At 38.7% G+C, this 26,392-nt stretch overlaps 2 long non-coding RNA genes across 4 annotated transcripts; both read left to right on the top strand.

The window, feature by feature from the left end:
- The first annotated feature begins 294 nt into the window (after positions 1 to 294).
- Positions 295 to 25,300, top strand: LOC127514341 (uncharacterized). 2 transcript variants are annotated; one of them, XR_007930604.1, is made up of 4 exons: positions 295 to 497; positions 802 to 1,107; positions 3,434 to 3,558; positions 24,780 to 25,300. It is a non-coding gene; the product is annotated as an uncharacterized LOC127514341 (long non-coding RNA). The 2 variants fall into 2 exon arrangements; XR_007930603.1 differs by having other exon boundaries at positions 301 to 497; positions 805 to 1,107.
- LOC127514342 (uncharacterized) lies at positions 3,565 to 9,979 on the top strand. Of its 2 annotated transcripts, XR_007930606.1 has the most exons (5): positions 3,565 to 4,982; positions 5,350 to 5,401; positions 5,995 to 6,147; positions 6,342 to 6,431; positions 9,159 to 9,979. It is a non-coding gene; the product is annotated as an uncharacterized LOC127514342 (long non-coding RNA). The 2 variants fall into 2 exon arrangements; XR_007930605.1 differs by having other exon boundaries at positions 3,565 to 5,401.
- Positions 25,301 to 26,392: the final 1,092 nt, after the last annotated feature.

Raw genomic sequence — 26,392 nt, 5'->3', positions numbered from 1 at the left:
GCACCAGACATGTGTGAAATTAATGTGGAACAAAAGAAATTCTCTGAACCCTAAGTAGATTTACACAAAGTGAGAAAGTCAAAAAGCGTTAGGTTGTGCCCTGCTCTTCCCTACTCCAATCTTGTCCAAATGTGGTTTGTTTCCATTTCTCATGAAGGAGGGTTGACTAGAGCAGAAGATTTCAAAAGTTCAAAAATAAGGCCCACCCTATTGTGGATGTATCCACTTTAATTTTTTGGCCTGTTCCTGTGGAACTGGAATAGACACGGTCAGCAGCTTTTTGGCCGGGGCTCTGATTGGCTGTTTTTCCACAATGCACAAAAAGAAAAGTAAAAGTAACGAATGCAAGCAAACTACGAAGTCAAGAGGGCACACACAGATTCCAATACGTGAATATATATTCAAGCTGTCAAAAAGAGCTGTGAAGATGCAGTGTGTTGTGAGATACAGTTTTCTATTGATCATCTGTAGCATCTCATGGGCAGACTCACCTCAAGGTATGGTTATAGGCTCACATTTTGCTTTCCATTTTAACATTGTTACTTTCATGGATTATTTCACTATCGGTAGGCCTATACCCTGTAGTAGTCAATGTTTTGTTGCATTAGTTAAGAAAAGACCAAGCACACACGTGTAAATGAAAGAAGGTGTTTTTTTTTTTTTTTTGTTTTTTGTTTTTTTGCTTGCTTCTTGTACTATATTTTGCTACAAAAATGATTTTAGATGTAAGGCAGTTTTGCAGATTCATCAATGTATTTAAGTGTTTAAAGAAAAAAGTCTCAATAGTTGCCTTTCTTAAAGCAGTTTTAATCAGAGCAACTGGGCAGGATATCATCATCGAGTGCGCTACTGATAAAATACCTCAGGATGGGGTGTACATGTACAAACAAGGAGCAGCAAGTGAACGACAGGAAATCTTCTACTGCTACAAGCCAGACATTGTTACCCATAAAACAATGAGTAAATCCAAAGTCAGTGTAAGTGGAGCACTTCCCAACCTTAACGTCACCCTCTTACATGTAACTGCCGAAGACAACGGACTTTACTGGTGTGAATTTAATATGGAAGAAAAAACTACTTTGGGCAAGTTCACTTGGTTATGGATAAGTAAGTGTCTTACATGTAATGTATATCATTTAATTATTAAAACATGATGGGTTTATTGTGGTCTAGAATGTACCGTAGTTTAGTATGTAAACGATGTGAATGGGAAAATTTCTAGTATACAAATGCAAAGATTGAGAAGTGCAGACAGTTTCTAATTAAAGCTGCACACTTTTGGCACTATAGCGGTTAATAAACAGAACCAAAGTTTAGTTTTGACAGAACTTCTGCGTCTTGCGGAAGAACATTGTAGCCGAAGCCAGGGGCGCATGCAGGATTTTATTTTAGGGTAGCCTACGCACAGAACTAGAACTAGCACCATAGCCCCCCTCACCCCCGCCCCCTTTTTTTTTTTTTTTTTTTTTTTTTTTTGTTGCTGTCCGCAAAAACCAATTAAATCAATCATTGCGTTGGTGGGAAGAATTTAATGCTGTAGAAATCGACTGATCGACTGTCTCTTTCCTGTTCCCCACTTAGAAAATCTGATGAACCTAACTGCATGCACTCTGATGTGCTAGTGTAGATAGATGCTTCGTGAATTTTTTGTTTTGTTTAGTTTTTTTACGTTATCTCTGAGCGGCTTTGTTCCGAAATGTGCGTATTGTTTTCAGAGAAACACGTGATTAACGAAAAACTAAGCCTCACATTGTTTCCAGTCACGTGAATGCTTCACTTTTCGTGTCATAATGTTTGAACCCAGACCACTACTATATGGAAGTTCAAATCCAATTACTAAACATTTTAAATATATAAGCCTGTAGGCTAGCCTATATTATATTATCATATATATATATATATATATATATATATATATATACAGTATAAAAACAATAAAATAATAGCACAATTTACTTGCCTCAAACAACTCAGTAGGTATTATTAGTATTATTATAATAGGCTACGCAGCTACTCATTCAGCAATTCCCCCGATCGTATCACGTACGACGAACATTATTTATATAATTTATTCATTAAAAAAAATTAACTCCCAATATGCGGAATATAAAGTCATATTTAAAGATACATAATATTGTCGTGAGTTTAATACGTTTTAAAAATATATAGCATGTATTAATCTCATATGGCATTACATCCCACATTCAAGCATAGGCTATGTTATAACTAATCCTGATCGAATAAAATGATTAAACTAAGACATAATTAATTTCCAACACCACACTGTACACAACTATCAGTCTTTGCATTAAAGGGTTAGTTCACCCAAAAATGAAAATTCTGTCATTTATTACTCACCCTCATGCCGTTTTACACCCGTAAGACCTTCGTTAATCTTCGGAACGCAAATTGAGATATTTTTGTTTAAATCCGATGGCTCCGCGAGGCCTACATAGGGAGCAATGACATTTCCTCTCTCAAGATCCATAAAGGTACTAAAACATATTTAAATCAGTTCATATGAGTACAGTGGTTCAATATTAATATTATAAAGCGATGAGAATTGAGAAAAATTTCATGTTAAACCTCCACTGAGGCAAAGGGCATGGGAATTTTGCCTTTATAAATTACATATTGGGGTATAATTTTGTCATCATGACATAGGGTGAATTCAGGTTGATTGGGATACTTTTTCCAAGTCATCTCAGTGGAAAAAAAAAAGTGTCTCAATCACCCTGAATTATAGGCCTAGCCTATAAAGCAAATCCTAATCCTAAAAAAAATCTCGATATAAAACAATATAAAACAGCCAGACGAAAAAAGTCACAGTAATTTAAATCGTTTTGGCCTTTATATATATATATATATATATATATATATATATATATATATATATAATATACTCAGATTTCTCTTCACCCATATCCCCCACGCCCACCCATGCACGCACACACACACACATTTGACTTTACAACACACAAACACACACCTTTATTTATTCTCATTCTCTCTTGCTCTCCTAATATGTCATGAGTGTACGCAGATAGATTTTAATAATCAATTATGTAAAAAATAAAAACGGCATTAATTAGCGCCCTCTCATGGTACGCACAGTGCGTATAGCCGTACGGCTGCAGGCGCCACTGGCCGGAGCTACTTCTCTCTGTTTATGTCTATGACGAGTCACGCAGCGTGCTACTCCACAGCGGTGCCAACCTGACAGTCGGCAGTCTAAAATAGTCCAAATATAAACACTTATTATAAGTGATAATAATATTATAATTAATATGATCATAATAATATGATTCAGGATAATGGTTTCATGACGTACATTCTCATTATATAATTTTTGTAAATTTTGAAAACACAAAAAAAATTACGGACAGCAGCTTGAATATTGAATTCTCTGGCTTTGTTTTTTATTCTGTCATAGAAAAATCAGAAGAAGAAAAAAAAGAGTGCCCAGAAGAAGTTCTTCCTCATGCGAAACACTTACTAATTTTGTTTGCTGTCATATCTTTACTGTGCATCATTGGTTTCTTCTGTGTGATTCTGAAGGTAAGTATAAAATAACATCATGTTTTTTTTAGCTAAAAGCACATATCAAAAGCTAAAAAAAAAAAAAAATTAAAAAAAAAAAAAAAAAACTTTTAGACAACATGCAGTCATGTTAGAACATGCTGTGAAAAAATGGCAGCCGCTTTCATTGATACTCTTTGTATATTGAATATACTGAATTTGTACTAACACTAGTACACTGAGGCACTTTAAGTGTTTTTCATGTTAAAGGGTTAGTTCACTCCAAAATGAAAATTCATTAATTCGTCATCAATACTCGCCCTCATGTCGTTCCAAACATAGATATGTCTATGTAGATGACACATTCGACTGCTTTAGACACTTTGGGCATGCCCACCTTCTTGGAAAGTTCAGCGTGTCATCACTCAGTCAGTGATGCCACAACATTGCTCAGATTCTGGTTGTGAAACCGCCAAGATTTTTTTCCGAAGAAATGGGATAAACTTTCACAGGTGAGAATGTGTTAGCTGAATCCTTTGCATTGTTGTGTTAGTTTAGCAAAAATCATCTGCTGAAGTCTATTGCAGATATAGATATTCATACATGCGTCTTACTATGGTTGCAGATGCACTGTCAACTTGCTCTCGAATGTTTACGGAATAGTGTTTTGACCGTTCCAATATGGCTGACAACTTGCATATAGCAGCCCATAGAAACAGCTATTAATGAGACATATATGTTTATATATCTGTGGTTCCAAACCCATAAGACTTTCATTCATCTTCGGTACATAAATGAACACATTTTTAATTAAATCTGAGACATTTCTGTCCCTCCATTGACAGTCAACACAACTACCATTTTTACTCTTCAAAAGTTCATAAAGAGATCGTAAAACAAATCATATGAATCGTGCGGTTTGGTCCAAATTTTCTGTAGAGACACAACTGCTGTATATGATGAAGAGAGTTCATTTAGGCTTTTATTCACATAAACTTTAATTAGCTCACATATCCGTTATGATGAACGGAAGCTCAAGCATGCTTGCTTGATGTGCGAGAACCAGTGAGGTTTATTCTTGTGTGACATGCAGCATGTTTTTGAAGCATCAAAGTGATATGGAGGTACAGAAATCACTGAGATTTTATTAAAAAAATATCTTCACTCTAAACCCGAATTTTGTGTTAATGAAACATTTTAAGTGGTCATTACTTATTCTTTGTTGTTTTTGAAAAAGCATTGCCATTACTAAATCAAATTAGTTGTTTGCAGTAATCAGACGAAATATTGGAAGCACTGATCATGTTAAGCTGTGATAACTCGGAATGTTACGCTTTTGTAAGGGAGGGAGGGGCCTATTGAAACAGGTGACTGACAGTGAGAAGAGCGCACTGTTTGAAGAGTCTGCTCGTCCTGCCCGATGCTGCACGCTAAACATGGATTTTTGAAAGAAACTTTAAACGGTAAGTGTATAAATCTTATCTTTCTGACAAAAGTGATTACCCCAAAACCGGGCCGATGTTAGTTGAAAGCTAAAACTGTAGTGTTAATGTGCCGGTCAAAGTTGTTTTTTTTTTTGTTTTTTTCTGTCAGTTCACAGATTAACTAACGTTAACATTTAAATTTAACGTCAGGTCACAGTTTATAACGTTAGCCAGTGTGTTTCTGTATGTTCACAGTTTAGCTATAACGTTTGCTTTTCGTTGTTTTTTTTTTTCCCAGTCTGTTCATATCAGCATGTGTGAATGTATGTACACGCTTGTGGCTAATGTTAGCATATGTCTCTTTGGTGTATTATTATGGTAACAGTTCAAAAATTTGCTTCTTAAGGTCCATAAGCCAGATGGTGGAACGCTGTCCTGCTCTTTTTACAGAAGATCAGGTATGTTCAAGAGTGTTATTACTTATCTATCTTTCTATTATTATTTGATGTCATTGTTCAGTGTCATTAAACACCCTCATGCTTTCCCAGATGTATATGATTTTCTTTCTTCAGATGAACACAAATATTTTTAGAAAATAATTAATCTCTGAGTTCATATAATGCAAGTATACAGGACCCCCAAAGTTGATGCTTTAAAAACCACACAAAGCGAACACGATATGACACGGTTTGTATAAATTACCATTGTATTCACTTTGTGTGGTTTTTGAAGCATCAACTACCGTCCCGTACACTTGCATTTTATATTTATATTTATATATATATATATATATATATATATATATATATATATATATATATATGTATAAGCTCACAGAAATTATTTGTGAAAATTTTTTTAGTGTTCATCCAAAGAAAGACAGAAATTTATATACACCTGGGACAGCATAAGGTGTGTAAATGATGAGCAAATTTTCATGTTTGGGTGAAGCATCCCTTTAATCTTTTCTCACACACAACACGGGTACCTTCAACCACAGTATAATTTAGTTTTTAAATGTACTGCCCTGTATTTTTTTCTATTTTTGCAGGTGTTCATGGAGTTCAACAGGATTGTGGGAAAGAACCTAAAGCAGGAATTCTATGATAGCATTAATCGACACAGTCTTCATCTAATTGATATCTTTCGATCTAAGAGAGGGAATGTTGGACAGCTGTTCACACCGCTTTCACAACAAACCAGGGTTAGTCCATATCCATTATACACTTACATTGTTGCATTGTTTTTTTGTTTTTTTTACAGTAATGAAAACATGTCACAATAAGTGATACTATATTGGTTGTCCAATACAATCAAAATTGTGCTTTGCTGGTTCATTTGGATCATTTCTTGTTATTCTAGCTATGTAACTTGGTTTTTCATTTTACTACCCAATAGATTCAAGAGCCAACTGATAATACGTCACTGCTCGGAGGGCTCCCAGTTGTCCTTGGTGACAACCCCACGAACTTCTTCAAAGCATGCTTTGTAAGTAACTCATTTTCTCAAAGGACAATGACAACATAATTCTTTTATTAACTGATAGTCTTTGTGTTTGATAAAATGTGTGCATAGAGCGTTAAGGGTTAGTTCACCCAAAAATAAAATGTCTGTCATTAATTATTTACCCTCATGTCGTCCCAAGCCCATAAGACCTTTGTTCCTCTTCGGAACACAAATTAAGATATTTTTGATGAAATCTGAGGGTTTCTGAACCACACATTGGCAGCAACATCACTGTACCTTTTGAGGTCCAGAAAGGTAGTAAAGACATCATGAAAATAGTCCACGTGACAGTGGTTCAACCTTAATGTTATGAAGAGACGAGAATACTTTTTATGCGCAAAAACAAAACAAAAATAACGACTTTATTCAACAATTTCTTCTCTACCCTGTCAGTTTCCTATCCTGTTGATGTAGTAAACGCATTGCAGCACTTCCGTGTTTACGTCAGAATGCCAGCTTGGTATTGACAAACGCTGTACACGTGATCAGCTTGACGCATGCATGTGATGCTGACAGAGGAGCCGGCCAATAATGAGTCGTTCTGACGTAGAACCTGGAAGTGCTGCATTCACTACGTCAACTGCGCAGAAGACTGACATAGAAGAGAAGAAATTGTTGAAAAAAGTCGCTATTTTTGTTTTGTTTGTGCACACAAAAAGTATTCTCGTCCCTTCATAACATTAAGGTTGAACCACTGGAGTCACGTGAACTATTTTAACAGTGTTTTTAGTACCTTTCTGGACCTCAAAAGTTGCAATGACATTGCTGCCAATGTGTGGATCAGAAACACTCGTATTTCATCAAAAATATCTTAATTTGTGTTCCGAAGATGAGCAAAGGTCTTACAGGTTTGGAACGACATGAGGGTGAGTAATTAATGACAGGAATTAAATTTTTGGGTGAACTAACCCTTTAAATCACTGAAACTTAGTAGCAAAAGTCTTTCTAACCTCCTTTCTATATTCTGCTACTATTTATCTATAGTCATATTCTGCAACCACTTCACACATTCCCTCATTACAAGACTACAGTGGGTACGGAAAGTATTCAGACCCCCTTAAATTTTTCACTCTTTGTTATATTGCAGCCATTTGCTAAAATCGTTTAAGTTCATTTTTTTTCCTCATTAATGTACACACAGCACCCCATATTGACAGAAAAACACAGAATTGTTGACATTTTTGCGGATTTATTAAAAAGGAAAAACTGAAATATCACATGGTCCTAAGTATTCAGACCCTTTGCTGTGACACTCATATATTTAACTCAGGTGCTGTCCATTTCTTCTGATCATCCTTGAGATGGTTCTACACCTTCATTTGAGTCCAGCTGTGTTTGATTATACTGATTGGACTTGATTAGGAAAGCCACACACCTGTCTATATAAGACCTTACAGCTCACAGTGCATGTCAGAGCAAATGAGAATCATGAGGTCAAAGGAACTGCCTGAAGAGCTCAGAGACAGAATTGTGGCAAGGCACAGATCTGGCCAAGGTTACAAAAAAATTTCTGCTGCACTTAAGGTTCCTAAGAGCACAGTGGCCTCCATAATCCTTAAATGGAAGACGTTTGGGATGACCAGAACCCTTCCTAGAGCTGGCCATCCGGCCAAACTGAGCTATCGGGGGAGAAGAGCCTTGGTGAGAGAGGTAAAGAAGAACCCAAAGATCACTGTGGCTGAGCTCCAGAGATGCAGTCGGGAGATGGGAGAAAGTTGTAGAAAGTCAACCATCACTGCAGCCCTCCACCATTTGGGGCTTTATGGCAGAGTGGCCCAAAGGAAGCCTCTCCTCAGTGCAAGACACATGAAAAAACACCTGAAGGACTCCAAGATGGTGAGAAATAAGATTCTCTGGTCTGATGAGACCAAGATAGAACATTTTTGGCCTTAATTCTAAGCGGTATGTGTGGAGAAAACCAGGCACTGCTCATCACCTGTCCAATACAGTCCCAACAGTGAAGCATGGTGGTGGCAGCATCATGCTGTGGGGGTGTTTTTCAGCTGCAGGGACAGGACGACTGGTTGCAATCGAGGGAAAGATGAATGCGGCCAAGTACAGGGATATCCTGGACGAAAACCTTCTCCAGAGTGCTCAGGACCTCAGACTGGGCCGAAGGTTTACCTTCCAACAAGACAATGACCCTAAGCACACAGCTAAAATAACGAAGGAGTGGCTTCACAACACCTCCGTGACTGTTCTTGAATGGCCCAGCCAGAGCCCTGACTTAAACCCAATTGAGCGTCTCTGGAGAGACCTAAAAATGGCTGTCCACCAACGTTTACCATCCAACCTGACAGAACTGGAGAGGATCTGCAAGGAGGAATGGCAGAGGATCCCCAAATCCAGGTGTGAAAAACTTGTTGCATCTTTCCCAAAAAGACTCATGGCTGTATTAGATCAAAAAGGTGCTTCTACTAAATACGGAGCAAAGGGTCTAAATACTTAGGACCATGTGATATTTCAGTTTTTCTTTTCTAATAAATCTGCAAAAATGTCAACAATTCTGTGTTTTTCTGTCAACATGGGGTGCTGTGTGTACATTAACGAGGAAAAAAAATGAACTTAAATGATTTTAGCAAATGGCTGCAATATAACAAAGAGTGAAAAATTTAAGGGGGTCTGAATACGTTCCATACCCACTGTATATTGTTTAACATTATTGATGGTTATGTAATAAGAAATGTCATGAATGTGCTCTGTTGTTAGGACTCCGATCACTCATTTTGCCACCTTGACTTTGGGATCCCCCTTGTTGAGCATGAAGGTGCTGTGCTCCCATCTTCTCTTCATCTCAATCCAGCTTCAATTAAGATCATCACTGAGGGAGAAGTTGTGATGGAAGGTATTAAAGACTTGCTAAAAGCTGTGTGCATTCTCTTTGGACTTGCATATGCACTGTATCTCAACTACCCCAAATCAATGAAAAACACATTCCAGTTCACCCAACAAGTACTTCTCATGTTGGGCCACAGTGAACTAAAACGCAGCTTACAAACATTAAAAAAAAACAACTTACAATTTGATTTTCACAAAGGAATTGTGAGAAGTTACCATGACTGTTTTTTTGTTCTCAAGAAGGGCTATGTGAATCTTTGAACAGATTCTTGTTCAGATTGTCCAGTCACTGCAATAAGTGCTCTAAAGTTTACAAGTGTTCTGTGTTAAAAATGTACTGTATGTTTAAAACGGCATGTTGTTGCTCTATTGATACGAGTTAAGTTGTCAACTCAAAAGCTGTCAACAGTTTGAGGGTGTGTGTGTGTGTGCGGGAGTGTGCATGTGTGGTCTTTTTCTTTAATCTTTCATTTTCATTCAGTTTAATGCTTGTCTGCGTATTGTTGAATACTGTGTTCATTTTCCTCCTCTAAACAATTTACAATTGTTAAGCAAAAAGATTTGCTTATGCAAAATTTTTTTATGTGTCAACCAAAAAGACAAGTTGAGTACATTGAAGTGTTTCCTTTTTTTCTTTTTTGTCAACAATAAAAAATAAAAAAAACCATTGAAATGTTCTTATTGTTTTAATTTCTTCAAATTAATGCAAAAAAATTAAATTTAAGTAGTATCATTTTTTAAATTATAAGACATTACTTAAATATAACATTTATTTCTACTTAAAATCATTTGTTTAACTTAATAGTTATTTTATAAAACGTATGCTCAAAAACATTAATAATGTGAACTAATGAATTTCAGTAAAGACTACTAATATAAACTTGATTTGTCTGCTGCACAACTTAAGATTTTATGTTCATACAACTTAACCTGTTTATTTTCATCTTGTGTAAAAACTAAAATGGATTAGTGCAACGGGTTTCCACGCAAATTTCTAGTAAAGTCAACTAATTCGGGTTAAGAGTGTTCATTTGTGTTCCGAAGATGAACAAATGTGAAAGAAGGGTTTGGAACAACATGAGGGTGTCATGTTTTCTTTGTATTTTGGTCTTGGTTTAATTTTGGTTTCATCTCTTTGTTTTCCTGCTTCCCTTTGTTCCCGCTCATCATTTATTGCTATGGTGATTCATTCCCTGCATCCCAGTGTGCATACTGTCCACCCTACCTGCCCTAAATAGTATTGAAAATTACTAATGTCACATACTATTTAGAATGGATAGTATGCAAATTGGGATGCAGGCAATGTTTCATTAATTACAGGGGTGTCAATTTGGATACGACAGGGTGTGGCCTTTGCCATACCTTGGCTGCCTGGTAGTATATTTTTAGTGCAGGATTAACAGATTTATATTACTACATGTAACATATAATTTGTAATTGTTTAATAAAAGAGAAAATCAAGTAAATTAAAGTGATCTGGTTGTTGAATTCGTGATGTGAGTTCAACAGCGCTGCAAATGTGTCTACAAAGTGATTTTGCAGCATTGAGTATTGTAGCCAATCACAGGCTTTCTGTTGAAATTAATGACCAATCAGAGATGTTTAAGTTACCGGTAAGGAGAATCTGCTCAGTATCTCTCAAAATGCTGAATGAGTTTGTTTTGTGAAATGTTCTACAGACGCACAAATCCTCTCATTATAAACAACAAAGCAGAGACACTATGAAAATAAAAGATTAATTGCTAAGTTTAGTCAGATTCATTGTTGAAAACGGTCTCAGATTCATTGTTGAGTTTTCACACTTAAAGTCCCCCTGTAGTCAATCATTTTATCCCTTAAAACTCATCTTTGATCACCAAAATGACACATTTAAACATTTTTTCCTGTGAAAAAAAATTCTTCATGCCTTAAAATAGTTTGAATGTAAGGCGAGTCAGACAGCTGTCTTCTAACAATCAGTATCCTTAGAAACGCTTTGAACACCTTAACGTCAGTGGAGAAAGGCATATACTTTGTTATATACATCATACACCCGCTATATCACCAAATCTACCTGATTTTTTATATCAGAAAAATATACCCAGATATATTCTCTAGAAACTCTCCTGCTTCAGTGCGGTCATGGTTAATGATATGCTAAAGCCTGCTGCAAGTTGACATGACAAGCGATTTCAAACTGCGGGTTTGAGACTGTCTTTTTTTCTCTGCAGTTTTAAATAGGAAATACCAAGCAATGGTGTTGATGAATTTGCACATGGTTTGTCTTAAAGCATTAAAATGTTATTAAAAACACCACATAGACATATATACAACATTAAAAACTTGATTTTCACCACAGGGGGACTTTAATGAGTTTGCGCCAAACTGACTGACAGCTTCAGTGATTATACAGGAAGCGCTATTTGCTCACTGTGTAATTTCATTCGCAATTTAAGTTTTGTTTTTTAATTTGTGGCTTTGTGGCTTTTCCTACATATGTACTAAAGTGACAAAAATAAATTTTAAACGCTATAATACTGATTTGAAAATTTTAAAATAAAAGTTTTTGTTTTTCATAAGTGTTCGTTTTGCTGTGTAGCACTTATGAAGAACAAAAACGTTTATTTTAAAATCAACGCTAAGGTTTTTTTCTAGTACCTGCCCTGCTAAAATGCGCAAAACATTTTCAGGTCTAACAGGTTGGCCTAAATATACATGAATTGAATAAATTCTGTATCTGTGTGGTTAATAAACACTGCCAGCTAATAAACACTGTCTTTATTGCATAAATTTTAAACTGAATATAGGTTAACTTTTATTAAATCTACAAATGTTATTCAGTCAAGAGCAGTGAGTGATTTGTTCTTTGATTAACATCAATGACACCGACAGCAGCAGGTTTATTAGACCTGATGTACATGATGTGGATCTGACACACATCCTATTTACATTCATTTACCACATTTAACTCATTTAAGACTGTGCTTACAAGGATACTCGACAAAACTGGAATTTGACATAATTTTGTGTGTTTTTGTCCATTCAAGCGTAAAAGAGAACGCGGCACTGGCGCGCTGTCTGAAGTGGCATCCTATGTGTGCATTTCTGATGCTTGTTCATAGAGAGCCACTTCACAGAGAGCACGCCAATATAGTTTTGAGTTCTTTTTTGTGTCTTATGGTGCTTGAATGGTTTAATAGCACTTGAATGAATGATAGCGTGATCATATACTGTAGCACAGTCAAAGGATGATAGGACGATAGTCTATTCAGCCCCATTCACCAATAACAGCGGATTATCAGTGAATCCTAGTTGTCTCTGATGAAAGTTTGTAAAACTATCCAGTGTAAAATTATCACTGCAGATGTGGGTGTTGGTGATGATTGTCAGCTCTCCATTAAGATGGCACAAAATTAATCCACCTCTTCTTCATATCATTGTTTTTAGGAATTTTAAATAAGGAGACCAAGCTGTTTTGTATATTATCGCAACCAGGTAATATGCATTTGCGTGATGAAGGCACAGCTAGCTAGCCAAATAAAGGCTGTAGTCACTAATGGTAATGACAGTAACTTGGGATTGAGCGGGCGAGTCACTGATGCTAATACGTTGTAATTATTATAGTGTTAGGGACGGGGTCATGCTCGGTGGCTCCAGTGAGTCATCGAGAGTTATTATAGTGTTAGGGGCGTAGCAATGCTCGGGGGCTCCAGTGCGTCATCGAGTCACCGTTTTAGCCCCGCCCAAAAATCCAGAACACAGAATTGATGAAAAACTGTTTAATGGTCTAACTCCACAATTCAGTACTACATAGCTTACATTCTTTGTAAGGTGTTTCAGCAATACATTTGTAACATTTATAATAGGGCTGCATTATTAATCGGACGATTAGAAAAATAACACTGAAATCGCGATTTGGCTTAGTACGATTATGAAAGCACAAAGGCTGCGATTATTTTTTTAATGCGTGGCTTGTCAATGAAGTATGGCTCCAAATGCTAATCCATCTGAAAGCACTGCGAGTTTGAGTTGCTTATAATGTGCATTTGAAAAAACAACACGCGTCAAACATCTTTCCAGGCGTGAGAAGCATTTATTAACATCTTGTCCAACAAAATACAACATTTAATAACATATTTTTACTCCAAACTCACTTCATAATGACAGTTTAGCACCCTTCTATGAGATGATGTGGATTCTTACACAGAATAAGGCAGTTGTGTGTTTATTAGTCATGTTTAATCAATCAAAGCATTTCAATCTTCTGTTTATTCAGCTACAGCAATAGTATGATGCCCATAGGGATTTCCTGGAATGATGTCATCTACTTCAGGCAGGGCATATTTGCCGTTTCTGCACGAGAGCGCCCTCTGGCTTTCAGATGGAGAAGGATTTACTACTGATCACAGAGCCGTACAGCTCTGACAAGCTACGCATGAAATAATTGCAGCCTTTGCCAAATTGCTTGCGATTTAATTGTAATTAATTGTGCAGCCCTAATTTATAATGTGTTTAGAAACAATTCTCAGAATTGACTTTACAGGGACTTTAAGTCCAATTCCTCAGAGCACAGCCTCTGCTCACCCTCAGCGGTGGTACAGTGGGCGGGGCTTTCCTCCATGCCCTCCCTCTCCACTGTATACTACCTCACGAGTGCTGTAGCCGGTGCACGCACATGGTCAGATGCACATTGAATTTCTGGCTCTGTGGCAATCCTCCGCTCTGTTGCTCCACTCGGCGATGTCTCGTCACTCGTGGCGGGTGAGAGTTCTGTGCTGCGGGATAGTTGTTGGTCAGGCTCTGGGTCCAGAGTGGGGCTGGCGAGATCCTCTTCTCCAAGGCCGATGGTGAATGGCGAGTTACAGCTCTCCAGCACCCACTCCACAAAGCTAGCGAAATTCACCCTCTGACCTTCTCCGGACAACTGTGCTCTGCATGTGGTAGAAGCTCACATGGTAGAATGTGCAGAGGCATTTGTCCAGGTAGTGAGTCAAATGGGCAGTTTCTAAAAAGATCTGCATGTGGTCCTCCAAGGTTAGGTCCCCCTGCTCCAAACACAGAAGGCGAACAGCGGGGATATCCATATTGGGAAAAAAAAAAAAAAAAAAAAAACAGAACGAAACAAAAAAAGCAGGAAAAACAAAGCCAAACTTTTCACTCTGTTTTGGTCGAATCTCCTGTCACGTGTTGTGTTGTAAGATACAAAGACACAATGAAGAAGATGAGATATAACAGGCTTATTTAATTCACAAGGTAAGGTCCAACACTGATAGGCACTTTCAACACAACATTAACACTGACAAGATCTGACAATGACACACAAACTTGAGCTGAACTAAAATAGGGGAGATAATGATATTAGCACACCTGAGCACAATGACAAAATCAAATCAGTGACCACGACGACAAACGAGGCACGGAGAAATGGGCTGCGTTTACACTGGCACAAAAAATCCGATCTTTTGCTCCAATCTGACACAGATTGGAATTAGTTGCACACGTGTAAACACAAAAATTCACACGAGATCCGTTTTTTTCGCATCCGATCTGAGCCACTTCCAAATGTGGTTTTAAATCCGATACATATCCGATCTCTGGACATTCGACCTACGTCTAAACATGCATATCCGATTCCCATTGGATTTCCAAGCCATCACAAGGCAAGGGTGGCACGTTTGCTCACTAAAAGGTAGCTTTTATGTTGCATTATGCAGCAGATGTGCTTCTATGCACTTGCACTAAAAATTCACAGCTTTATTATTGAGGTGGGATATATGTTTAACGTTATCTATTTTTCTAGAAAAAAAATGTATTGCACGCACACACATACATTCAGCAGTGGAATTTCAACCTCTGCCCGGTTAATTTAAAAGAGACCGCCGTGTTGTTGTTTTTTCTTATAAGCCAAAAGCTTCACTGTAGCTACTCTCTCTCGCGCGTGCGCGCGCTCTCTCCCTAGCTCGCTCGAATTCATTCAAAAAAATGAAATTCTAAAACTGATAACTGTAGATAAAATATCAAACGCAAATTACTTTTCCGGTCTATATCCGTTCAGTCAGAATTCGCACTGCAATACATCCATGACACTGACAGCTGTTAACTTATCCATTCTGACAGGTAATCATGGCCACTCGACATGAAATATATAAATAATTTTAATAGCACGGCCATTCAAAACCCAAGGGTCTGCTATGTGCATGTAAAACTATCAATGACAATCATTTTGGGGCAGAAAGTAATGTAAACACAGATATCAGATACCAGTCGCATCTAAAGTGAATGTAAACACACTGGCCAAAAAATCAGATATGGTCAAAAGATTGGATTTGTGCATTAAGACTTGCAGTGTAAATGCAGCCATGGTGAACGAAAACAAACAGAGTCTTTGGTGGTGTGAGAGTGTGACATCTGCGGGCTGTAAATTAAAGTGGTGCTTGTTACCCTTTTGTTCCATGAAGTTACAGGGTAAGTACAATAAAAATACATACACACAATATGATATCACTGAATCTTGTAGTGTTTTATGGTCTTAAATATTAATATTCAGTATTAATATTAATATTGAGTTTTCGGTCACACGTAACCTAAGGTGAGTGTGAGGGTGTCAGATGATTCCTTCCTATATTATGGGGCACCAGCCAAGGAATTTCACCTTGACAGTTAAGAACAATCATGGAAGATTGGTGACTGAATTACAATTATATAAATTGGAGGAAGTTCGTCATCTCACCTTTTTTATTTATATAGCGCTTTTTTTTACAATGTAGATTGTGTCAAAGCAGATCTGACCAATCTGAAGGATTTGTGAGATATCGTTAACTTGTAGAGCCTCTTACTGTATTATCAACACAAGGAAGACACAAGTGTAATAAAAAGATTTTATTAACAAAAGGATAGACAAGAGTAACTAACAACTACTGAATGGATAAAGTGCAAAAAGATTAACAAATGCAAGTGAATGAGTTGGATGTTACTATAAGATTAACTTGTTAATCTTACAAGTTAATCTTATGGAAAGATAAACTGTAGTTTCTCTGGAAGAAAACAGGTAAACCTTGTTCTGAAAATTAGATAATCATATACTGACAATATACGCCAATGCCAAGGTCTCTAAAAGAGGTTTAGTAAGTGATATTTACGTCTGCCTGGTCGTGCTGAATCCAAGGGTGACGTCTTCACTGATTGAGCTGGGCAGTGTTGCAGTGGAAAGTAAAGGAGTTGGAATTCGTTTCACAGCCTTGAACATGAATTACGTGAACGTTGAACTCCTGAACCATAGAGAAGGTCCTTTTCCTGGAACATCCAGAAGAAGAAGCCTTGAAGTTGATGGGTCTGATGTTTGTACAGACGATCCTTATTCTCTGGAACACACAGACAGAAAAATCTTTAGATTCTGAAGTCAGTGCAGATCTGGAGGATCTTTGATTAGAGGATTTTGAAGTTGGTGCAGAAGATATTTTGAAGATGGGGACTAAGCTTGTCATCGTTGTCTCCGTTGCAGTTTTCAAACTCCCCAAATTCACTTCTTGCAGAACTTCCTTGTTTTTCTCTTTAGAGCTTCAGAGTCTTGAGAGAGCAACTTCACAACTCTATAGAGTTAGACTTAGCTTAGCAAATCTTGAAATCGGGACTGGAACAGGAACTGGAGCCTGGAACCAGAACGGGAAACTGCAGCAACCCAGAAAATGGAACAATTCTCTGTCTCAGAGAAAAGCCATTTAATCTCTCATGAGAAGGAGGGACTTGCAAATTAGCACCTTTCAGATCCAGTGTTTTGATTGGCTGATGCTGTCAGAGGTGACCACCAGATGGCCCCTTTTTTCATGAGGTTCATTTGCTTAGCTTAAAGTTCATGTTTAGAAGTGTGTCTTTAAGGTTTTTCCTATGCATAATTCATTTTCCAAACCAATTTCAGATTAACCTAGGCATCGTGCTGAAAACATAAAGTTATACTGAACTTTTACCTATGCATTAATGTATACATTAATAGGTACGTTTGTATATTTTGCATGTAAACAAACAGCACTCATTAAGTATATACAGTTCTGTTAATAGAAATGGAGATGATTTGTCTGTTTTGTGTCCATTTTGTGTAGAAAATCCATCCTTTGTGACTTCAAGCCACATGGCAAAACCGGTTTGGTGGGTCAGAGAGTCTGTGGACATTTACACCCTGGTCTCAGGACTGAGAGCCTGGGGCAAACAATAGTGTAAATGGTGATGAGATCAATCTGTGATCAATGACATGCTAATGTCATCATTCTTTCTTTCCACAAATGGTACCTTGTCTTTGAAGCCTTATCTTCTAGCCCACCTAGTTCCTTGTTTGTGGAACTTCTTTTGGAGGTGTGAGTTTTAGAGTCCTGTCTTTTTTATCATGTCAGATGAAAGGGGACTGCTGATGGGATGAGGGGTGTCTGCCCTCATGTTTGCCTGCTGATCACTACACTCTCAAACAACTTATTTCAAAACAGATGTACAACACTTCGTATTTATTTAAAACATTATTTTTAAATCAACCATTCATTTCAAATGCTAAAGTCAAAGAAGTAGCATGTTTTGTCCCTTTCTTTGTTTATCTTCCTTGGCTTCTTCCTCCTCTTTTTCCTCTTCTTCGTTTTCATTCTTTCCACTGATGAATCCCATTTCCCTTTCGATACAGTTCACTCGCATTACTTCAGAGTTATCCTGATGCTTTGGGAAACTCAAAGGTTTCTCTGAAATACTGAAGCCTGACTGACGTGTTAAAAGCCATTTCAAGTCAGAATTTTTTTCCTTCAGTGCAAAGATCATCTCCTTGCTGACTCCGAAGATGAAAACACAGAAGCCTCTCTACTTGCCGCAAGCCTCTGCAGCAGACCAACGGCTTCTTGCAGCCCGCACCTTGCAGCTGACTCAGCGCTTCTCCACTGTGGCTTTCCGGCAAAAGCACAAATCTACAAAAGCAGCGATGTTTGATGCAAAATGTAGGCAGCAACTGTAGCTCTGACGAGCACACCGAGTGCATCGTGTGCCTAGGACATGCCCACTCCATGACTGCATTCACTGAGACCAACTGCTCGCACTGCGAGAACGTAAACGGCTCTGACGGCACTGCAGAGAACAGTGCTGACAACTCGGGAGCTGAGAATGGCGCTTCTCCTCTGCAACTATCAGGTGAGATTTACAGAGCATATTTCACTCTAAAAGAGCATGTTTTCACCGGCGTTTGTTTCAAAACGCTGCGCCTCTGAGTGTCCCGCTACCTTCATAAAATACTGACGCTTTCACTGCGAAAGCACGAGTCTCGCTTCACTGTGCTCACAGACCCCCTCTCGTTTCCACCGCCTGAGCCTAAGAGGAGGAAACAGTGGAGAAGCAGGGCTGAGCAGACGGGACTAAGTGAGCTCACACCGGTCCAAATCCCGCATGCCTCACTCTCCCTGCAGCGAGGGGATTTCCCGGTGCTCTTCACCCACAGAGATCAGCATCCTCATCTGGTACAGGCATTTTTGGTCTTTTTTTTTAAGGGTTCAAAAGAGGAATTTGTGCCAATGGCATTGGCAGCTTTAAATACAGAGGAGTGGTCAGACTTCATGCAGGACTTCACCCCTACCGCCTAAGGAGCGAGGTGATGTTAAAGGAATAGTTCACCCAAAAATGAAAATTCTGTCATCATTTACTCACCCTCAAGTTGTTCTAAACCTGTAAAAATTTCTTTGTTCTGCTGAACACAAAGGAAGATATTTTCAAGAAAGTTTGTAACCAGGCCGCTTTGGGGCACCATTGACTCCCATAGTAGGAAAAAAAAAAAAAAAATACTATGGAAGTCAGTGGTGCCCCAGAACTGTTCAGTTTCTCACATTCTTTAAAATATCTTCCTTTGTGTTCAACAGAACAAAAAAATGTATACAGGTTTGGAACAACCTGAGGGTGTGTAAATGATGACAGAATTTTCATTTTTGGGTGAACTATCCCTTTAAGGACCTGGCCTAAACTTGTCATAAACTCGGTTTGGAGTGGTCGGCCCTGGAAGTGCCTGCCCACAGCCGCTTCAACAATGGTTCCTGCAGCCGGGGCGCCATCAGTGAGCCCCCAGCCAGGAACCTACTCCATTCATTCATGATGAACTTACCAGTTGTGGTGCGCCCCCACTTGGCCCGCGCTCACTCTTCTGCTTCGCCTGCCCACACCATTGTTAAAGGTTCTGAAAGCTTCCCCCTGGTGGAGGCCATCACAAACCTTGTCTGTGGTCTGTCAAGCTAGATCTGCTTTCCATACAATGACAGTCCTTCAAGTGTTTCAAGCCAAACTCCTCCACGCTATGGATGAGTCCGGCCCAGACCCTGCTCCTGTGAAGGAGCTGCACAGTGCAACCGACCTCACTAAGACAATGGCCCAGGCGATTAGCCGTATGATGACATGTTTACGGGTGCTCAAAGTGCCACCTATTGTTAAACGTTGAGATCAAGGACACTTACAAGGCAGCCCTCCTTGACTCCCCTGTCTCTCTCTGGCCTATTCTGTTCTGCACAGCTTTGCTGAGCATTTCACGACAGCCTGAAAGGCGTCGCAAGCAATGCGCCACTTCCTACTGAAGCAGCCGAGTTCTTCTGCTGCTTCTAGTCATCCTAAGTCGTCGTCGACTCAGCAGCACACCAAGCCAGCTCCTGCGCCCTCTCAGCCCCAGCCCAAGGCGGAACCCAAGGTGAAGCAGCACTTCCACCCAGCTAAGCGCTTCCCAATATATTCCCAATGTCCCTAGCCACACTTAGCTCTCTGCTTCTCAGCCATCTAGAAAGTCTGGGGTTAAGGATCAACTAAGCAATAACTCACTGCTCCCTAGCCAATGCATCATGTTCCTGGGGGCAGTATTCAATTCATCCCAAATGCAGGCCTGGATTTCGCCCCAACACTCACTGAAATTTCAGAAGTTAGCGACGGCATTCAGATCGGGGACCAACCTCCCCTTAAAAATGTTCAGAAGCCTCCTCAGCAGTTCCCTGATTGAAGGCCCATGTCCCACCTCGACCGTGACACGAGGGCCGTATTATTCTCAGTGTGATCCATGGCTGCACCAGAGCCCTGGTCTCCTGGAAATCACACCATCTAAATTAGGTGGGAGTGGAACTGGGCTCAGTTTCCAGAAGGCCGCCTCTATCTGTGGGCACAGGACATTCTCCGCTCAGTAAGACCGATACATGTGCTGGGCTCCATGAACACAGGAGCAGATATTCAGCCCCACAGCAGACCACCTCCAGGGGAGTGGAGAATGACCACACGGTCTGCATGATTTGGAGAATTTTCGGCCAGGTGGAAATGGATCTCTTTGCATTGAAAGAGAACACCCACTGCCCGTTATTCTTTTCAAAGGAAAGAACGCATTAGCCATGGGTTGCTCTCTTTGTGCCTTTTATGCCTTTCTTCCAGTAGCACTGCTCCCTCAGGCCATCAGCTGAATCAAGGAGGACAGATGCTCAGTCTTACTCGTGGCACCACTCTGGCAGAACCAGCCGTGGTTCCCAGGAGTAGTTCAGCTGCTGTCAGCAGCACCATGGCCAATCCCACTGAGGTACAAAATAGACCCCATGTCTTGTAAAATCGCTTCAATTCTCTCAATTCTGTAGGAGCTGTTGGACGGCAGGTGCACCCCATCCATGCTTAAAGTATACAGGGCAGCTGTCGTTTCGTACCGCACTCCTATAGCTGGCCGGTCAGCTGGGGAAACATGACATCAAATTTCTCAGAGGGGCCAGGAGGTTAAAGGGTTAGTTCACCCAAAAATGAAAATTCTGTCATTAATTACTCATGTCATTTCACACACGTAAGACCTTCGTTCATCTTCTGAAAACAAATTAAGATATTTTTGGTAAAATCTGATGGCTCAGTGAGGCCTCCATTGACAGCAAGTTAATTTACACTTTCAAACACCCAGAAAGGTACTACAGATATATTTAAAACAGTTCGTGTGACTACAGTGGTTCAACCTTAATGTTATGAAGTGACGAGAATACTTTTTGTGCGCCAAAAAAAACAAAATAACGACTTTATTTAACATTGGTGATGGGCGATTTCAAAACACTGCTTCATGAAGCTTCGAAGCTTTACGAATCTTTTGTTTCGAATCTGTGTTTCAGAATGTGTATCAAACTGCCAAAGTCACGTGAACCATTGAAATTTCAAAACACTTATGATGTAACGAAGCGTCGTTTACTGATATCACGTGACTTAAACGCTCCGAACCACTGATTCAAAACAAAAGATGTGTGTTGCATGAAGCATGAACATGAAGCAGTGTTTTAAAATCGCCCATCCCTAGATATTGTTGAATAAAGTCATTTTTTTTTTTTTTTTTTTGGCGCATAAAAAGTATTCTCATCACTTCATAACATTAAGGTTGAACCACTGTAGTCACGTGAACAGTTTTAAATATGTGTTTAGTACCTTTCTGGGCATTGAAAGTGTAAATTAACTTGCTGTCAACGCAGGCCTCACTGAGCCATCGGATTTTATCAAAAATATTTTAATTTGTGTTCCGAAGATGAACGAAGATCTTACGGGTGTGGAACGACATGAGGGCGAGTAATTAAGGACAGAATTTTCATTTTTGGGTGAACTAACCCTGTAAACCCGCCCCATCACGGTTCCTTCCTGGGACCTGTCTATTGTTCTGAGGGCCCTCCATTTGAGCCGCTCGCAACGGCCAACCTTCAACCTCTCTTGCTACAGACTTGGTAACCTGCAGGCTCTGTCAGTGGACACCTCCTGCCTCGAGTTCGGGCCTAATGACAGCAAAGTTGTCCTTAAACCCAGCCAAGGCTATGTGCCTAAGGTGCTTTTCACACCCTTCAGGGCACAGGTCATTTCGCTCTCTGCTCTCCCCTCTACAAAAGGGGAGAAAGATGCCACACCCATTTTGCCCGGTTCAGGCCCTTAGGGTGTACATTGAGTGCTCTAGCAAATTTAGGCAAACAGAGCAGCTGTTTGTATGTTTTTTTGAGGCCTGCCAGTTATGAAGCAGAGACTATCCCAACTGGATAGTGGACTTTATAGCACTAGTCTAGAAGTCCTTGGAATTGCAGGAACCCATGAACTTGTATTATATGTATTCTCAGAGATTAATTATTTTTCTCAAAACTTTTGTTTGTGTTCATCTGAAGAAAAAAACTTTAATTTACAGCGTGCAGATGTCAGACTTACCCTGTAACTTAATGGAACAAGAGTATATTTCCCTAGTATTAAAAAAAGTTGCAATAGTCTTAGTTTTACTTGCCTTGAAACATGGAAGACCAAACTAAATCAATGCACTTTTGCTATAAAAAAAAAGAAAAGAAAATACTATTAAAAAAGTCTTTATGTATTGGTCCACTAAAAAGGTAAACAGTGTATGTTCACGCTAAATTGCTCCCAAATGTAAGATTCATGCATAATAATAGTAAAATAAGTATCATAATATCATAATAGTAGAATAAGTACCCCTTAGTTCCAAAATACTTACAGTATAAATAATGTGTTAATTTTCTTGGTTGTTACCCCTTTATTCCTAGAACTTTACATATTGTTCCCTTATACCTACATATACATTATAGGTACACTTTAATTACGGAAAGGAACGCTGTAAATTCTTCGGGCTGTAATCTAAAGCGTTACCCAAATTTTTATGTTGTCATGATTGCTGGAAGGAGGAAAGCATTTGAGAGATGGACCTAATTGCATGCAGTTATTTATTAAAGAAACAAAACATATACAAGAAATACTGGAAAACAAAATAATAGCAAACTGAGACAACTTAGTGTTAATGTTGGTAAGTTGTCTCAGTTTGCTTTTATTTTGTGTTCCAGTATTTCTTGTGTATGTTTTGTTTCTTTACCAGTTAACAGGCTTTACACTTTTTTGGCTAAGGTTGAAGGCTTGTTTGAAGTGTAATACCTGGTAACTCTGCAGTATGCAGGAACAAGAGGCTGTTGGTTGTCAATTGACGAGAGGCTTCACTCCGCTGAATAAACTATTTTTGTGAGGAAATAGCTTATCGTTTAATGAATCAACAGCCCATTGTCTAATTTTCAACATGTTTGCTCTTAAACATTCATTTTGGATTGACCTATTTTTAGTTTACATCAAAAAAAATTTTTATAAGAGAAGTCACAGACAATTGCGTGGCATGATTTAGTTCACAGCACTTCTCATTCATTTCTGTGGTATCCGCAAACAGTGATGAACTGTCGCACGACTCTGAACGAAATTCAAAGACGTCATGGCTGTAATGTGATTAGTTATCAAGGCACGTGATTCAAGTTAGCCGTTATGCTTTTTCCAGTGGTAGAGCCATGGATCCTTATGTCTCCCAATAATAAGGCCATCTCTCGTTCATGCATTATCTGGGAATGGAATACATGATCTTGGGTGGAACCCATGCTCATCTGTTTGAGCTAGAGTCATAAATTCAACAAAACATAACTGGTTATGCTTAAATAAGGTCTTAAATACTCATAATACTTACTGTATAAATATTGTATTCTTTGTTGCATGTGAAAGTGAAAGCTAATAAACTAACAAAATTAACTAAATAAAATACGTAAGTCTTTATTTTTTAGATACTGTATAGCACATTTTCAGTGTTTCCCTAATCCAGTGGTCTCATTACTATATCATATACATGTGTACATATATCACATGTGTACATGTATCGTATATTATATCGTATTCTGACATAATTCCAATCCAGAAGGAGAGTACATGTTCAGTTCAAAGGGCACTGCAAATGGTATAGGGAACAAGGAAACTTCGATACATCTCTTTACGAGAAGTGAAGCAGGACATTTACACACCAGTCATTGCATATCACTCCAGCATTTAAAGTCTTAATAAAATAAAGGTGGAAATAAGTTGAGGCTTCAGCATTTTTGGTGAGTTTAATTAGTTCCATGTGTGGTTTGTACACGGTTGTTCATAGAATTTAAGTGTGAAAGACGTGACAGCTACTAGTGCAAACCTTATAATTATGGTTACATAAAATAAAATACATGTGGGGTCAAATACACAAGTAGGCCTATCGCGCAAAAATAAATAAATAAATAAGATTAAGAACCACTTTCCTAATGAAATATACCTGATTTAAGTCATCAGGATTCAGGGATGGGAAACTTTGGAACTGGAGGGCCACTGTTCTACAGAGTTTAGCTCCAACCAGAATCAAACACACCTGAACAAGCTCACTGTCTTCAATATTACTAGAAAGCTACCATCAGGTGAGTTTTTATCAGGGATGGAGCTAAACTCTGCAGGACAGTGGGCCTCCAGGATTGAAGTTGCCCATCCCTGAGCTAATTAGTAGACACTCTAAGACCTAAAATGGGTGTGTCAGACAAAGAAGACATTCAAAATGTCCAGTGTTGGGAGGCTTGAGCAACAGGTTTGAGATGTTTTACTGGAACATTGTTTTCTCACATACAGTTTAAAATATAACAAAATATTTGGATTCATGACATGAATGTTTGATATTTTAAATGAATCACTTCTATTTGTCATCCTCAGGTGAAAGGGTGTTGGGGGAACAGGAAATACACACGATCAAATCCACCCTCAGACTTATAATGAGATGAAATGGAGAAAATTTGGACACGCCTAATGTACAGACATTCACCAAAACTGACTATCAGTACCAAGCAACTTTGATAAATACCTGTGGATTAATAAGAAGTTTAAGTTGTGTTACTCTCTATTTCAATTAGTAAAGCTTTCAAAGACCCATTACTTCGTATTTGAGTTTATCCATGTTTAGTGTGTACTATTTTTCTTTTCTGTAGCCTTCTTAGAGTGTGAGACATGCTTTTCATTAATTGTGAACATCAGGTGAGGCATATAAAGTCAAGAATTCAAAATAGTTCAAGTGTGAAGCATTTTTAAAAAAAAACATGATGCAACAGTTCAATTCAATTTGTTAATTGTCGTTTCTTTGTAATTATTTGTGACGCTGACAAGCAATTTCAGAGTGAAAATTGTTTACAACCCCAAATTTTGGATTTGTAAAATGCAATAAAATCAAGAATCTCTTATTTGTTAATTCTATTTAACCTTAACAAGATTTAACAAGAGTACAAAGAAAAGATTTTCACTGACCAACTTAAGTGTATTTTGTAAATATAAGTATGTAAAATTATATGTAAAAAAAATATGTAGAAATATAATTCTTTTGATTTTAATGGCTGCAACACACTCCCAAAAAGTTGTGACAGAGGCATGTTTACCACTGTCACATCACCTTTCCTTTTAATTACACTTTTTAAATGTTTGGGAATTGAGGATACTAATTGTTGAAGTTTTGCAAGTGGAATTTTTGCCCAATCTCGTCTTGCAAAAGACAGCTGTTCAACAGTCTGTGGTCATCGTTGTCTGATGCTCCTTTTCATGATGGGCCATACATTTTCAATAACAGAGAGATCTGGACTGCAGGCAGGTAAGTCAAGCACATCCCTTTTATGGAGTAGAGTGTCTAGAAACCACTCTGTTGTAGCATGTGCAGAATGAGACCTGGCATTGTCTTGTTTCCCATGAAACATGTCATCTTGATGGCAGTGTCTCTGTACAATCCCAATACATACTTCCACATCAATGGTACCTTCACACATATGGAAGTCACCCTGATGCACGCCCATACCATGACAGATGTTTGCTTTTGCACCTGTCACTGATGAAAGTGTCTAGATTGTCCTTTTCGTCTTTGAGACTGAGAACTCGATTCCATTTTTTTCCCCTAAACAAGCTTAAATATGGACTTGTCTGACCACAGCACACATTTCCTTTTAGACCATCTGAGATGACTTTGGAGCCAGAGAACTTAGCGCCATCTCTGCTTTGAACAGATGTATAGCTTTCTCATTGCGTAACAGAGATTCAAGTTGCATTTTATAAGGCCAGTTTTCATGCTAAGACAGAACACGAGATCAAACACCCTGCAATATATCAATAAAACTCACTAATCAAGAGAGAAGATCTCAAAGAAAGAGCATAGGACATCACCTTGCCCAAATATCTCTCCTCACTTATCTATGCATCCTCCTCTTCCCATACTCCCTCTCCTTTCCCTCTTAAGCCGGGTACACACTGTGCGATTTATAATAGTCCTTTAGGATTGTTGCTTGTCAGAC

Source organism: Ctenopharyngodon idella, chromosome 6 (assembly GCF_019924925.1).
Source record: "Ctenopharyngodon idella isolate HZGC_01 chromosome 6, HZGC01, whole genome shotgun sequence".
Classification (NCBI taxonomy): Eukaryota; Metazoa; Chordata; class Actinopteri; order Cypriniformes; family Xenocyprididae; genus Ctenopharyngodon; species Ctenopharyngodon idella.
The sequence above is the reverse complement of the archived record's forward strand: the minus strand, read 5'-3'. Positions and strand labels throughout refer to the sequence as shown.